The sequence below is a fragment of the Lepisosteus oculatus genome, unplaced genomic scaffold (genome assembly GCF_040954835.1).
Source record: "Lepisosteus oculatus isolate fLepOcu1 unplaced genomic scaffold, fLepOcu1.hap2 HAP2_SCAFFOLD_40, whole genome shotgun sequence".
Lineage (NCBI taxonomy): Eukaryota > Metazoa > Chordata > Actinopteri > Semionotiformes > Lepisosteidae > Lepisosteus > Lepisosteus oculatus.
In genome coordinates, this window is record NW_027167934.1 from 914,372 (window position 1) to 930,886 (window position 16,515).

A 16,515-nucleotide genomic window follows, 5' to 3' on the forward strand; every position below is an offset into this window, starting at 1 on the left:
CTTAACCTCAGCAACAAAGCGAAATTTACACGATAGGCTACCTCAAACTGTCAGTTACACGACTGTGTATGTCGCTTAAGCCACTCCTATTTGGCATTTTAGTTATGGAGGCGAGACGACGCCCCCCCCCCCCCCTCTCTGGGTGCCTGATTTGCCGCCATCTTTAACCGCTTCGTGTCCAAATCGCAGTAGCTACGCGTACGAAATAAAGTTCATCCCAGCTACAAAACATATATATTTTTGTGGTAAGAGGGAGCAAAACATCAGTATTTACTGCTATTAATTAGTGTACGATTTATAGTTGAAATCTGAGCCTAAATATAAAGTTAAAATCTCGACAAAGCAATGTAGGAAATACAGAGAAAAGAAATCCTTTCTGACATCTAAAATCAGTTTCGATCAAGGTCTCTAAAACGAACAAGAAAAAGAGGATTTTCGGAGGGCAATTACGCTGTGTTTATATAGGATAAGTGATCTATGAGCAATCTAATTTCTTGTTCGTTTAAAACAGTGAAATGTCAGCTCCAAAAGATCGCACCAGAAACAGCACTCTCTCTGCCTGTCATAGACGTTCAGGAAAGGCTGAATGAAGTCATGTCAAGAACAATAATTCGGTGATCAATAATAACAGTTGTAGGACAAGAAACAAAAGATAATGAAAACTTCTTTAGGCTAAAACTCAAGTTCATTCTACAAATTAAGGCAAATGAAAATTCAGGATGTTAAAGTGCTAGAGGTGTAAAAAATACAAAAATGCACATGAGTAAAAAGTTTTAGAAATGGAGCAGGTGTTGCTTTGAAATAAGCAAACAGAAAAAAAGCCATGACTAAAGTGCAGAAGAGGGATGCAGGAACACTTGCTTAGATATACAAAAAAAATCACAAAAAGGTGTATGTTACAAAAGAACATGCAAACATGTTCATCATGTACATCAATTTCCCTTCACGATCAATAAAGTCTTATCTATAAACATGAAACAGAGTGAGGAATCAGAAAATTAGCATGCATAAAAAACAGCAATTCTGTCAATAAGCCCTAAATGAATTAATAGCAACCATGGTTTCATGGAGGGCTTCTCAGATAGTTGGGCATTCAGGTAGATTGCCAGGTGAAAGGATTTGTAAACATACTTTGTTAAAGCAAGTCAGTTTTTTCTGCAACACATAAAAGACATTTTTCCAAGAAAGTTTAGCCTTTGTCACTAATGAAACCACTAAATAAAGACATAAATATAGAAATCTTAAGATTTTGTTATTCAATGTTGGTAGCAGGATGAACTGTGCTAAGTGTATATTTTGTCGCAGCTTTGCTGCAAGATGTTAACAGTGAAAAAAGGTATTTAGAAATGAGTTATTTCAAGAAGAAAATGTTCAGAATAATTGCAAATCTAGCAGGATAGAGAAAGCACAGAAAACAGGCAGTTAGATTGATCAGATTAATATGAAAAGTTATTTAGCAAAGGGAATGAGAAGAGTGACAAACTAGTATGCTTTAGATCTTTTTACAGTATCTGGACCAGGGAAAACTGATCATGTTTCTCTATAACAATAATAAAAAACTTTATTTTATATATCACCTTTAAAAGTGGCATCTCAAAGCAATACAGTAGATATAAAAACAGATAAAAGGACCACAGATTACAAAGTAAATACATATAAGAAAGACAAGCAGTTAGAGGTGCTACCAAAATTAGAAAATGAAGCAGATACAGACACTAAGTCTTCTGAAAAGAAAGGTTCTGAGGTTAGATTTAAATGCACTCAGGGTACGTGACTGATATCACTGGGAATACAAATTGAGAGCTCTGGGGTGCAGCTAGAGAAGACCCTGTCACCCACAGAATGTAGATGTTCTTGAGGACAGCTAGAAGACCAGAGTCAGACGGACAAAGGTGGGGAGTAGACAGATAATAAGCCATATACTGTAGGTACTGAATGAGGATGAGGATTTTGAAGTTGACTCAAAACCTGATAGGTAACCAATGCAAGGACTTGAAAACAGGTGTAATGCATCCCTGATAGGATTCTCGCTGTCATATTCTGAACATATTGAAGATTGCTCAGTGTGGATTTAATTTCCCCAGTGAACAGGATGTGCATTTATTAATTCTAGAAAAAAAAGCCTTTCTTGATTTCTCTAGTTCTTAGTTTCTCTAGTTCCCTTTAAAATAAACTATTATTCCACAATGCAGATTATTATATGGACAGTATTTACACATGATATTTGTGATTTAAAGAAATGAACACAAGCAGCTTTTCGAGATTTAAGTGTTGGCTGAGTTATTGCAGGATAAAAAACTAGAGATGTTGGTAAGAAGATAATTTTGGGATAGCTGAGGAATACACTGATAACAAGAACACTTCCTAATGGGGTTAGGCATACTTTTGATGAAGATGATGAAGTTAACAGACTGTATGTTTACATAGATACTGAAATGAGGATTGTATTTTAGATTTTGTGTAGTTGCTAGCATTGAACTGTGTGTTGGATGGACATGAATTGAAGGAATGGGCAAACATCGCTGATGCGGATCCACAGAGCCAGCATATTAAGATGTTTATAATTAGAGGCAATTTGTTTAAATAACTAGGTATGGATACTGATGTGCAAGAGAGTTGGAAAGGCTGTTTACTTAAGCCAGCACTATAAAATATTTTATTCTCAGTGAGATGCTGCCATTTCATAGTGGGTTTCTAACACTGTGTATAGTTCAATCCACACAGTGCCTTTACTTCCATCCATTTCTAATCTCTTTATCCAGTACAGAGGATTTGGAGCCTATCCCAGTAAGCAACAGACACAAGGCAGAATACACCCTGGACATAGCGCCAGTCCATCACAGGACAGACAGACACAAACACACACACACCAGGGCCAGTTTTCCCATAAACCAATTAACTTACCAGTATGTTTTGGAGTGCAAGAGGGAGTCATATCACACATATGGAGAAAAACCATGTAACCCAGAGAGAACATGCAAACCCCACACACACAGGATGGGACCTGGGACCCCAGTGCTCCAAGATAGCAATGCTAACCACTTTGCCACCATTATAAATGGATGGATATCTTAGTTATCTTTCTAGTTCACAGGTTTGCATGCAAAATTTAATTTTGAAAGCCACTGAGACATCAGGTACTACTGTTGTATTTATGAAAAAGAAACAAAACAAAAAGCATACTAACAACTGTGCCATCCTACTCTTTAGTTAATACAATTTATTATTTATAAATAGTTAACATTGTTAGCAAAATATTTTGAATTATATTTAACCCTATTTTTTCTTTAGTTTTGTATTTAACTTATTATATGATAGTCAGATTTAATGTATATTTGAACAATGAAAATATATTTTTACAAGATGCGGGGGAAAGTGCAACAAATTATTACAGTGCTAAATTTAATATTGATTGCTAATAGTTTATGCTAACACCTAACTTTCTTAATTAGATGTATTTAAAACAGTGAACTAAGTGTAACATACCATTCAGAAATACAATCGAGAATAGTTTTGTGGTGTTTGTATGGATGAAACGTTTCTAAAATGTATAACGTAACAAAATTAAAGACGATTAAAATCTGTAATCTTTCCACTTGTAATGTCATTAGACAGAACAAGACGTTTCTGCTTTGTCTAAGGATGGTATCAAAAAGAAGTCTAGGTGGTGAGAAAGCTGTGTTTAATGATAATTAAGTGACTTAAAAGTAAAAAGAGATGGTTCATATTGCTTGATTAATTTTAAAAACTAAGTTATAAATGCAGACGCGATCGCTGCCGTAAGCGCTCCAGGCAGTAGAACGTTCGTTCTGTACTGCTGCGCTCCGCGCCTCCTCCCTCTCTCGGTGCCGCGCCCCTCTCTGACGGAGGGCAGTGGGCGGTACGCTATTTTCAGAGCCTCTGATTGGGAAAAAAAGACCTGCTGATCAGTTTCACACACCAGGAAGAGAAAAGAATGGGATTTTTTCTCTTCGAAACGTGTGTTGTCTTTATGAAATTCGTGTATTTTAAACGTTTAATTAAGAAGTAAAAACCTTACAGCGTACACAAAGATTCTGAGCTGATCACGAGGAAGAAAAATCACCCATTTTTCGCGCATAAAAAGTGGTTTTTAACTCTCGAAACCTGTTTTTATATGTTTTAAAGTCGTGCAATGTCTAAGTTAAGCAGGAAAACATCATTATATCTCATTATTTATTTATTTTTTTTAAAATTTAAAAATCGTTTGCCCAGCCTACTTTAAGTCTTCAACCTCTTTAAACACACAGTCCATGGACTTTTTAAGACTTTCGATTGCGACTGTATTAGATCAAATCACTTCCTTCAGCTCACCCATGCTCTGTGCCATCATGTTGAAGATGTTGGTCTGGAGCTCCTCCAGCGTCAGGTCGCCCCTTCCTCTCTTGGCTGCCGGGGTTTTCACAGGTGTGCTGGGCAGGGACTCCGGCTCTTCCTCTGGCAGCTGAGTCTCACTTGGGCTGCGAGCGCTCGCGTACGAGCGCATCTCCAGCACTCTTTCCACGTCCCCTCCAGCTGCTTCACTTTTCCCTTTAGTTGCCATCAATTTTCTTGTAGTGCTATACATATACGATTGAGGTTTCTTAGACTTCTCCTTCGAAGACCCAGCACTCTCTTTTCTTTTCCCAGTGTTACTCATATCGAAATTCTTAAACCTAAAAAAAATCGTTTTTTTTTCTTTCAATTATAACTGAAGTTTAAACAAGTAGTGTTAAGTCCTTATTTTTCTGTAGTCAAAAAAAGCAAAAATTAACATTTAGGTCATGAAAAACTCAAAAAAAATCCTCAACCACTAAACTTTACCTCCCACCTGAGCGCCATCTTGAACGCCCCTACCACCAGAGAATGCTCACGATTTCGGAAGCTGTCTCCGGGACGTGCTGATTCCACACATCCTGAATAAATCATGATATTGTTAGTTGCTGTAGCTAGACGTTCAAATGAGTTTCATGGCCAGATGGACTGTTTCCTCCAGCGGTATAGTATTGCAGTGAGACAGCACGATGCCTGCAAGACTATGTCACGCTAAACGCCACAGATTGTGTTTGTCCGTTCGTGTCAGTCATCCTGCAGCCACGGGAAGTGGGACACAAACATCCCGCAATGCTTTCAAGACGTTAGGATTTGTTTGTGCAACATCCGAGAAGAGTACTTGTGGCTTGAATGTGAACTGTACGTGCCCGCCCCCTTTCCTCTGTAGTGCATGAGTTCCTCCCGGCATGCCCTTCGTCATTGTTCTGTCATCTTGTATTTAAAGGGTTGTATTTCTGCTGCTGAAAAGAATCAACGGGTTTCTTTGTTCCCAACGGAGCCCTTGTCTGTCATGAAATTCTTCAAAACCTCAAGCTAGAAGAAGACGACAAATATGAAGCGTTACAGCAACGACATGCCATGAGACGATTGATAACGATTTCCATAGGATCCCCGCGGTTGCCTGGCAACCGTCAGCTTTGCGCAGTGGCAGTATCGTAGCCTGTGAGGGTTAGCCGAGGCGTGATTATTGCTAGTTGAAAACTTTTCCCAATACCCCGCTTCCGCCGGTTTGCAATACAATCCGCGAAAGCAATTTTTGACAGTCTCGTTAGAGACTGAGCAAGGTGTTTAAAGACAGATTTGGTCATGGTGACATCATGGTAGAAAGAAGCGAGCTTGTTCCCAGTGGGCATTGATTCGTCGAATATACGTATATTTACGGCGAACGTACGGCTATACGTATATATACGTCGCCTCAACGTCGAATTGCAACCGTAAAATTGACGACATTAACAAACGCATATATAACGTCGAAAACACATCTAACACAGTGCCTGAGGCTTTTTACTGTATGTATCGTGTGTGCCGCAACTAGGAGTATACGGCACTCTGCACAGTGTACGAAGTAAATTATTTTCGCAGCAATTAATTTACACGTGTATAATAAATATAGTAAATATAATAAATTAATTACTGCGAAAATAATTTACTTCGTACACTGTGCAGAGTGCCGTATACTCCTAGTTGCGGCACACACGATACATACAGTAAAAAGCCTCAGGCACTGTGTTAGATGTGTTTTCGACGTTATATATGCGTTTATTCATGTCGTCGATTTTACGGTTGCAATTCGACGTTGATTATACGAACCCAGCATATTTTCCGGTTATATACCACAATGCATTGCTAGTATTCGTTGGTCACCATTTTGGACACGTTTTTCAAACGTAGAAGTATATCCGCAAATATCTCAGATATCCTCTTTTGACGAGTAAGTATGAACAATAATAATACTATCTGAATACATACAGATCTTTCTTAATATTATTTTGATTAAAATAGTATGTGAATAAGCAAAAAAATGGCACATAAAATAGTGTGAATGGGGAAGATGACACAAAATCGTTTTGCCGTTTCTCTTATTCTTATTCTATGTTGTACTTTCAAACTTTGGGTACTCTTTAATTAGGACAGACTTTATTGCTCAACTGCTATGATGCAAGCCAAATTTTATACATTTATTTCAGCTTTGAGCTTAGTAAACCGTTCATTTTTTAGATTATACTAAAGAAGATATTAATCATCATTTATTTGGGAAGTAATATTATATAATTTTCTCCTAGCTGCGGTGCTGAAGTCCCACCCTACATCAACAGAAAAAGAAATAAAGGAGCACGCAATGTGTTACTTGAAGAATGCATATGCAAGGCAGGGGGCCAGGAGATCTGGACTCTGAAAATAATAGGTTTTTGGTTCTAACTGTTAGGACAATTAGACAGGGTTTGCAAACAGTGGACAAAAATCGTCTTAACTTCCATTGTAATATTTTTTTTTCTTGGAAATATAGAAGTTGTACATTTTAAAATGTATATTTGAATCAAAATGTGGTTTTGAGTTAGTGTGTTAATGTAATTAGTTTTGTGTTTGTCATTACTATACTGTATATTGCCATGTTACCAGAATTTGTAGCTGAAGTTTAAGACTAGTTGTGTTTTTATGATTATTGCCCATATGTTGATTGTTGATTGATTGTATACAATGTATAATTTGAAATACATATGTTTCAGGTGTGAATGTGTATTTTCAGAATACATTTCTAAACCTAATCATTGGCTTGTTTTACTTGTTTCTACACCTATAAAATCTATCTTTGATGTATAATAGACCTCTACCCATATACGTATAATAGACCTCTAATGTTATCCGTATAATAGACCTCTAACCATATACGTATAATAGACCTCTAAAGTTATACGTATAATAGACCTCTAACCATATACGTATAATAGACCTCTAAAGTTATCCGGAACTCCAACCATATATGTATAATAGTCCTCTAAATTTATCCGTATAATAGAACTCCAACCATTTATGTATAATGAACGTCTAAATATAGACGTATAATTGACGTTTAACTTTAGACGTATATTAGAATTTCATTCTAGACGAATTGTAGACCACATTTAGACGTCTAAGATATGCGTTTATTAGACGTATATTATACGTCTTTTGCCCACTGGGTTACGTCTCAACAGAAACGCTCTTTAGCTCTTTCAGCTTTATGCAGAGAACATCGTCTGTCGAGATCACTTTTGAGTCAGCGCGAAACGCCGTGTGCTGTCAGTTTGATTTCATATTGCTCGTGGCGGCGCCCGGCTTTTGTCTGTCAAACGTTAGGTTGCGCTTCTTCATGCTGCATCGTCGGCATGAGTGGAGCTTTATAAACGTCTGTACTTACTGCGCCCCATAAGAAATCGTTTGTCCCCATTCAAAAGAGATTGTGCGATGTCCTGCAGCAAACCTTTGACAGTTTGAAAAGAGGAATTTATTCTGCTTCCTGTGCGTGCAGTAGTTACAAAGTTGAACGCCTTTACACGATCTGCTGCAGTTTTCAGTGGGCGGGCTTTGTCAAATGGCTTGGAAAAACGCACTGTGTTTCGGCTCGGGAAACATCATGAGCAGTGTCCTGCATGTTTTCTGTGTATAGCTGTCTTTTAACGCATACAGAATTCATTCGAAATCATTGATTTCTCCAATTAACAAGGGTCCCTTAAAGGATGAGTCAAAGTAACGTCTAATCGGATTAGTTTCCTTAGAGCTGGTTCAGAGTTTGCTCAAGAGTTTACCTTTCACAGATGCGCAAAGAAGAATATTGGGGGTGCATGCTTTAAGGCGCCTTACAGCTGTAGGGAGCGATTCGAGACGATTCGTGGCGTGTGCTCGTTCCCATATACCGTACGCCTCGGGGTGCAGTGCTAGGATGACGTACAATACCGCTTGGGCACGTAACGGCGTTATATGCAAGTTCGGGACGTGAGGGTTTTCGTTTGTTCGTTTTGTTTTGCTCTGCTTTGCTTTGTTTTGCTTTCCATCGCGTTGGTAAGAGCGTAAATAAAAAGGCGATTCCTGCGTCTACCACTAATGTAAGAGCTATTTCAAGTGCGGAGTGGTGCGGCTTTTCAAATGCTTGCGGGCATTTCTCTGTTGTTGATTCTTTTTTTGTGTGTAACAAAGTGGCATTTTCATGTCCGGACGGGGAGACTTTATCATTCCGACATGAAGCCACCCTTAAGTCCTCTGAGGCGTGTCTGTCTGCAAGGCTTGTATTTTGGAAATGTTTTTTTGAAACGGAGAACGACTTTGAAATAGGCTTCCGCCGGCGGCTCGCGATCCAGGTAAGATTGTAGCAAGAACGCAGCGGCGGTGGGGCTTGCTGTAGTCGTGGCCGAGTGGTTAAGGCGATGGACTAGAAATCCATTGGGGTCTCCCCGCGCAGGTTCGAATCCTGCCGACTACGTTGTCCGCCTCCAGTCGGTGTGTTCCGGCGCAAGCAAAGAAGCGCGCCTCCTTGCTGTTCCTGGTGGTTTTAAAACGCCCAATCGCTTAAACCCGCTGCCTTGGAAATAAGTTCTTCAGCGTCCGCGAATGACATTTTGCAGCTGGAAGCAGATGTCGACGCGTTTTGCACAGAGCACCAAAAAACCGTCTTTTTTGAAGGCTCAGGCACTGAGCATTGGTGGTTCAGTGGTAGACTTCATGCCTGCCACGTGGGAGGCTCGGGTTCGATTCCCGGTCAATGCAGTGGCTTTTGCAGCGAGCAGCTCCATCACTTGCATCCCCTTGCAACTCACAACTGCAAACCCACTGAAGCTAAGTAGGTGCGAGCCAGGTCAGTACCCGAATGAGGGTGAGCTACAGGGAAAAACAAAGCTTCCAGCTGGAAGCGGTGTTAATGGTGTCGGCGGGGGGGCACTCACCCTGAGGTCTGTGCGGGTCCTAATGCCCCAGTATAGTGACGGAGATGCTGTGTTGTAAAAGGGCGCTGTCTTTTGGATGAGATGTAAAACCGAGGTCACAGCGCTCTGTGGTCATTAAAAATGACCACCAAAACCTTTGACAAAAGCTCTTGGTAATTGATGGTCTTCAATAATGCTTCTCCTTTAGGTACATTTTAAATCAGCTGAAAAATGCTGTGAAATGGGGGGGCACTTCAGGCCAGTGTAGGATTTGGGTTACAAGAACCATGAAACTGCACGAGAAAGCCCATACACTGAATTACACGGCTTTCTATTCAAAGGAGGGCAAAAGAAATTCCCTGAGATCGATTTTTTGCAGCACAGAGAGGATTGATGTCGTGAGGCCGGTTAGCTCAGCTGGTTAGAGCGTGGTGCTAATAACACCAAGGTCACGGGTTTGAGCCCCGTACAGGCCAGGTCCTTTTCTCCTCTCTTACCAAAGCTGTTAGGTTCCTTTCCGTGGTGAGATGGGTTGTCATGCAACGCAGCCACATAGTGCCGACAGACAAGAGTGTTGCGGGAGAAGAGAAAAGTGTTTGAAGATTTAAGAGTGTCTTAGGTGGAGCCAAAATCAAGTGTCACAAATGCAAGTGGTTGGATTTCCAATGTTTAATATGGTAAAAATAAGCAGAAGTTATCTGCCGGTCCGGCACAGTCTGCCATGCTTTTGTCATATACTGTAAAGTGGTGTCGAACTGGGTGTCGATCTGGAGCCTCACCATTTGCATATGTGAGGCTCCAGTTATACATCGAGTGTCACATTAAATGACAAAAATGAAGAGAGTTAAAGCAGCTGGAGAGGTTTTCTTACAACTTTTGAGTTGACACAGTTTTGGAAAATGTTTCCTTCACGCTGCACTGTTCAACATAGGCAGCCAAGAGTCTCCAAAACAAAACAGAATTGACAGATAGGAGAAAATTCCCACTCGTCCTGAAGTTGCCAAAATCCAGCAGGTGGATTTTGGGAACGGCATACAGACCCCTGACACAAGTGGTCTGTGCCAGGGGTCTGTATGCCGTTAACCATGCCGCCATACCAGTAGCACCACCACAGTCTTAAAGGAAACCGGTGTAACAACATGTCCGGGTAACTTGTTCCATTCACCCGCAGCTCTTTGTGTAAGGATGTGCCACATATGTGGCGTTTTTCACACAGCAGCTGTATCGACGAGCGGTGAAAAAAGTGTGGTGGAAACGTCGGACCCTAAGGTGGTGACTGCATCGGAGACGGCTGTTAAGACACTGACCAAAACCAAACGTGTCAAGCCTTCGGAGAGAAATAATAACACGCCTAAAGACTTGGTGTTTGGTGATGTGGGAGACTCAGTGCGGTATATTGCACAGTTAGTATCAAAGGTGGGCACTAATGAGGTGGATAAAAAGCGGGGTTTAGAGAATCTAAGAGCCGCTTTAGCAAGTGTACATTCAGTGTTTCCAAAACCGATCCAGGTTTACGCCGCTAGACTCTTAGACGTTTTTTCTAAAGAAGATGCTGATCTAACCTCTGGATTTCGTTACCTGATAATGCTATTTCATGGTGCACTGGCGAAGACCCACCGGGATAAATGACTAAACATGTGCATGGTGCAGTCCAGAGAATATTGGATGAACTTTCTCCAAACATCGGGGCGAATGATTTTGTACAGCTGCGTTTGACTGCGGGTGGTTTTAACAAACCCTTGTTCTCACGCAGGAGACAACCCGGAGAATTAAATGCTGCTGATTTTTTAAGCCACATCTCAGACCTCTTACAGAGCCACACAGAAATTCTCACCGATGACAGCCTCCGATTAGTGGTGACGATAGTTAGGAATATGCAGGGGGGTGCCCGTCGAAGATTTAAATCCGTTCTGGGTAATTGCTCAGAAAAAAGCGCACCTTATCGATTTACATTACACGGGCGGTAATCTGTGTTTCACCAGGAGTGTGTACGGTTTGTTGAATGAAGGTTGTACCAATGGGGAAATGTTACAGGGCGCTAAATGAATGCACAAAGAGTTGGGTTTTTCAGAGAATCAGAAAATGAGTTTGTCAGACATTACCGCTTTTGAAAAACATTTAAAGGTGGTCATTAAAATTTTGTACCACGACCAGGGTGATTGAAAATATTTTACAACGGGGCCCACACCACCTAATTCTAAAATACTTTTTGTTCTACTGCATGAAGAGCATTTTTATGGGGTTTTAAATATTAAAGCTTTTGTGGGGGCGGCATATTTTTGCACTAACTACCATGCGGCGTATAGCCACAAGAACGCACACGCCTGTGTTAAAGCTTGTAAAACCTGTTTAGATCCCCAGTGTTGCGAAATTGATGCAGAAATTCAGAATTGCCCGGCCTGTAAGGTCTTTTGTCGTAGCTCTCAATGTTTGGCGAGACACTTTCGGAATGCAGCGACGGGTGTTAGTAAGTGTGAGCGCAGGGTCTTTTGTGAGAAATGTGAGGTTTATAACCTCTCTAGTCACAAATGTAAAGAGAAACTGTGCTCGCATTGTAACAACGTGATCGACACCCCTGACACACATTTGTGCTACATACTGCCTTTGGACAACCCCAAAATTTCAAACAAGTACATTTTTTTTTACTTTGAATGCATGCAAGAAACGGGGACACACATACCAAATTACATCCATGCCCTTCATATTAACAATAAACGAAGCTGGGAATTTTATGGTGAAACTTGTCTAAAGGATTTTGTGTGTAAATTTATCGATAGACGTTTCAAAAACCATACATTCATATCGCACAATGGCAAGGGATATGACAATTACCTAGTAATCAGACAGTTGTAAGATGAAAAGATGGACGTTGAACTAATTAATCAGGGTGGTAAGATAATGTGTATGACCGTAAAAGCTCTGAACATCAGATTTATCGATTCTTTAAACTTTCTACCTATGAAATTAAGCAAACTGTCGGCCGCCATGGGGTTCCCCGGGGGTAAGGGTCATTTTCCACACTTGATGAACACTTCAGAAAACCAAAATTATGTCAGCCCGATGCCGCCGCCAGAACTTTACGGCGTTAACTACATGCTGCCGAGGGAGAAAGCCGAGTTTTTGGTTTGGTATGAAGAATGCAAGGGAAGTGTGTTTAACTTACAGAGAGAGTTGAAACGTTACTGCCAGTTGGATGTGGCAATTCTAAGAGAAGGCTGTGTCAGGTTTTGGGACGAGGTCATGAATATGACCAGACAGACACGCGTGACTGAGTCAGGGGCCGCCTGCGTTGTGTGCATCGACCCCTTTCAGTTTGTGACCATCGCTAGTGTCTGCATGGCCATGTTCAGACTTATGTTTTTACAGGAAGAGACGATAGCGTTGCTACCCCATGACAATTACCACCACCAGCAAAAACGATTTTCTACACCCAGCATTCAGTGGCTTATGTACATCGAACACACAGAGCCCGTTAAAATCCAACACGCGTTAACCACGGCCGGTGAGTTCAAGGTTGGTCAAAGCTGAAAGCTCAAAGCTGAAATAAATGTATAAAATTTGGCTTGCATCATAGCAGTTGAGCAATAAAGTCTGTCCTAATTAAAGAGTACCTAAAGTTTGAAAGTACAACATAGAATAAGAATAGAGAAATGGCAAAACGATTTTGTGCCATCTTCCCCATTCACACTATTTTTATGTGCCATTTTTTGCTTATTCACGTACTATTTTAATCAAAATAATATTAAGAAAGATCTGTGTGTATTCAGATAGTATTATTATTGTTCATACTTACTCGTCAAAAGAGGATTGCTGAGATATTTGCGGATATACTTCTACGTTTGAAAAACGTGTCCAAAATGGTGACCAACGAATACTAGGAATGCATTGTGGTATATAACCGGAAAATATGCTGGGTTCGATATTTTCTCAACGTATGCGTTTATTAATGTTGTCGATATTATGGTTGAAATTTAACATTGATAATACATCACGGCTATGTGCCCCCTGCTATGTGCTGATGTGCAATTTTAACGCATGCAGTTAGTAAGGATCGTACTGTTGTATGGTATTATATATAATGACATTATGGAATAGGATGGGGACAGGCCTGGCATCACGGGGGGAGGGAGGAGTGTTGCCCCTTCAGTTTTGGGCAAAAAGATTTACCTAACTTAATTTGCGCCCTAAAAAAATAGTTGTACTTGGTCAATGGTCAGACAACACTAAATGACACGAACAGTCACTCAGTCTGTTTGATGGGCAGGAGGGCTATCCGTCCAGGAACTGCACATATCAGTGTCGTTATTGAGTGTCAACATTACGATCCTGTTTGCTCAGGTGGACCGATTCCTTGCAGTACTTTATCATTATACTTAAAATCTTTATATAACTAGGACTAGTTATAGCAGTCTGTGCTTTCTGTTGGTTTTACAACATTTTTTTCTTAACGATTCAGAACGTCCATGTAGCTGCAAAAATGAACGCTTATGGTACTTTTCGCTCCAGGCAATACAAACCGTGAGAGTGACGAAAAATGTGAAACTGAACTTCATCGCAAATACCAGATTGCTAGTCGTTATCTTCTATCATGAAGCACTAATCAATGGCATAGCTGCGAGATTTCATTTGGGTAGCTGCACCCTACAGCTCCGTTTCAACCGAAATATCACCCCCCCCCCCTCAGAATTTCAGACGCCCCCCTACAGATTTTTCCCCGGGCACCGCGCACTGATGGGGGACAGGGTGTCCAGGAAATGGTATCAACTTTTCTCAAGAAAATAAAAATAGAAACTCTATAGGCACTCAAACATTTTACTGTTTTTTTTTCAGGCAGTAAATTACGTAAATTACTGCTTCGACACGTAATGGCATTATAATCAAGTGCAGGAGCTGAGGGCTTTTGTTTTGTTTCGTTTTCCATGGCGTTTGTAAGCACGCAAATCAAAGGCAATTCCTGCGTCTAACACGAATGTAAATGCTTTTGAAAGTGCAGTGTGGTGCAGCTTGTAAAATCCTTGTCCACATTTGTGGTTTGTTGATGTTTTTCTGTCTGCCAAAGTTGCATTTTGACATCCAGACGGGGAGACTTTATCATTTGAACGTGAAGCCAGCCTTAAACCCTCTGAGGCGTGTCTGTCTGCCGGCACGTATTTTGTGAAAGGTTTTTTTTTTTAACTGAGAGCGACTTTGAAAAAGTTTCCGTAGCCACCTCGCACTCCGTGTTAGATTATAGGAGGAATGCGGCGGCGGCGAGCTCGCTGTAGTCGTGGCCGAGTGATTAAGGCGATGGATTCAAAATCAATTGGGGACTCCCCGCGCAGATTTGAATCCTGCCGACTACGGCGTCTGCCGCATGTCGCCTTGTGCCTGCGCGGCAAAGACGAAGTGCTGCTTCTCCTTTCCTGGTACTATAAGAACGCTAAATCGCTTGGCTCTGCTGTCGTGGAAATAAATTCTTCAGATAACCACACATTTTGCGTTCGCACCTCTGGTGCTCTACTTATGCCTTTGAAAACCTAATGAATAAAGCTGAAAGAACCGACACAATATGTAGGTGCTCGTAAAGCACGCAGTAAAGAACTGTTAACAGCAAAGGTTTCAGTGGGTTAACTGAGGAGAAGGCGTGATCGCTAATTGTTGACTTTGTATTTGGTGTTAGAAACACTCTTACTGTGCATGACGTGCAACAAATGTAGCCACAGAAATTGCATCACGCTTTCATGTATGCTATCGCAGACACCAACGTTGCCTAGATAGAAAACCGAAATAGCCGTGGGTTTGCTTGCTGGTCTGAAGGATCTCTCTTCGAATCTCTATCATTTGTCAATGGAAGTAAAAGGCGCTGCAATTTCATACGTTCAGAATGAAACCCGCAGCTGTTGTTCGACTTTATTTCTTGACTAATTACAACTGAGTGTCGCATGAGCAGTTACGTAAACTTGTCTGGTATATTTGAACAAAAATGCCGTTCTTCAATTAAAACTAACAGTACATTGTCAGGGACATTCAGTTCTATACAAACAAGAGACAGACAAGATAATATTTCTACCTTTCATGTGGACTACGTGTTGACTTACTGATCGGAATAATTGAAAAGTTCGGGTTCATAGCCGATGCAGTGCATGCTAATTAGAACAGCAAAGCTGAGCTCTCAGCACCGTACTGAGCCCAGGTGTTTTTCTAAAGCTGTCAGGTGCAGTTCATTTACATGAAGGAAATCTCTTACTGGGTACTATTACAATGCAGTAAGTAGCACAGACTACTTAGGGAGTAGCCCGATGCATTTAAAAACAACCCGAGCCAGGCAGGAGTCGAACCTACAATCTCCTGATCCCTAGTCAGACGCGTTATCCAGTGTGATACTGCAGGACTGTAACCCAGTGAGATCAGCACTGCAACTAGTAAAATATTACCCCCGGTCCATTCTTTTCCAAAAGTGAGAAACACCTGTTTTCTACATTTTGTCTGTTTTAAAACATTATCTTCCAAAGCATCATAAAATTGTCCCTTCTTCCAGACTCTACTTCTCTCTTGTAGTAGTACAGCAGACCTTTCCAGGTGAGCAGATCACAGAGTCCGAAATGAGCTTCCTCCATCAAGCAAAGTACCTGAACATGACGCTGTCTTCATAAAAGCGCCCCTGTAATAAAGAAATTAAATCCGAAATCAAGAGGGCAGCACAGTGGGCAAAAGACGTATAATATTCGTCTATTAAACGCATACCTTAGACGTCTAAATGTGGTCTGCAATTCGTCTAGAATCTCTGCACTGTGTACGAAGTAAATTATTTTCGCAGTAATTATTTACATTAACGAAGAGCATAACGCGTGTACTGTATACACTGCAAGTACAACCCCCCTCTCTGCAGGAGTGCTGGCTGTGACGAATTGAAACGGTTTCACGGGTATTTTCAAAGTAGGAGGCGAGATTTCCAGCGAAAGACACCCCCCCTCAAAAACCCAGTAAATACAGTACTTACTAGTTAAAGGCTAGGCTCCCGACTACGGCGAAAGGAACCCTTCTTTCATTAGAAGACAATGAACATATTTTAGCCCTGAATGAATTAATAGCAAACATGGTTTACATAAAAGACATTTTTCCAAGAAAGTTTAGCCTTTGTCACTAATGAAACCACTAAATAAAGACATAAATATAAAAATCTTAAGATTTTTAAAATACATGACTTTGCTAAAATTTATTTGAAAATAAAAACAATTACAACCGCCAGGGGAGAGAGAGAACAGGGGAGGGATGTTGGTTTTGCATAAGGGGCGGGGCTATGGAAATT

The 16,515-nt window shown here is 40.8% G+C and overlaps 3 non-coding genes across 3 annotated transcripts; all 3 read left to right on the forward strand.

Annotated features, from left to right (window-relative positions):
• Nucleotides 1-5,464: 5,464 nt before the first annotated feature.
• LOC138228250 (U4 spliceosomal RNA) lies at nucleotides 5,465-5,606 on the forward strand. The gene has a single exon (XR_011185336.1). It is a non-coding gene; the product is annotated as a U4 spliceosomal RNA (small nuclear RNA).
• Nucleotides 5,607-8,706: 3,100 nt separating this feature from the next.
• Nucleotides 8,707-8,788, forward strand: trnas-aga (transfer RNA serine (anticodon AGA)). The gene has a single exon. It is a non-coding gene; the product is annotated as a tRNA-Ser (tRNA).
• A 5,699-nt stretch (nucleotides 8,789-14,487) lies between these two features.
• trnal-caa (transfer RNA leucine (anticodon CAA)) lies at nucleotides 14,488-14,569 on the forward strand. Its single transcript has one exon. It is a non-coding gene; the product is annotated as a tRNA-Leu (tRNA).
• Nucleotides 14,570-16,515: the final 1,946 nt, after the last annotated feature.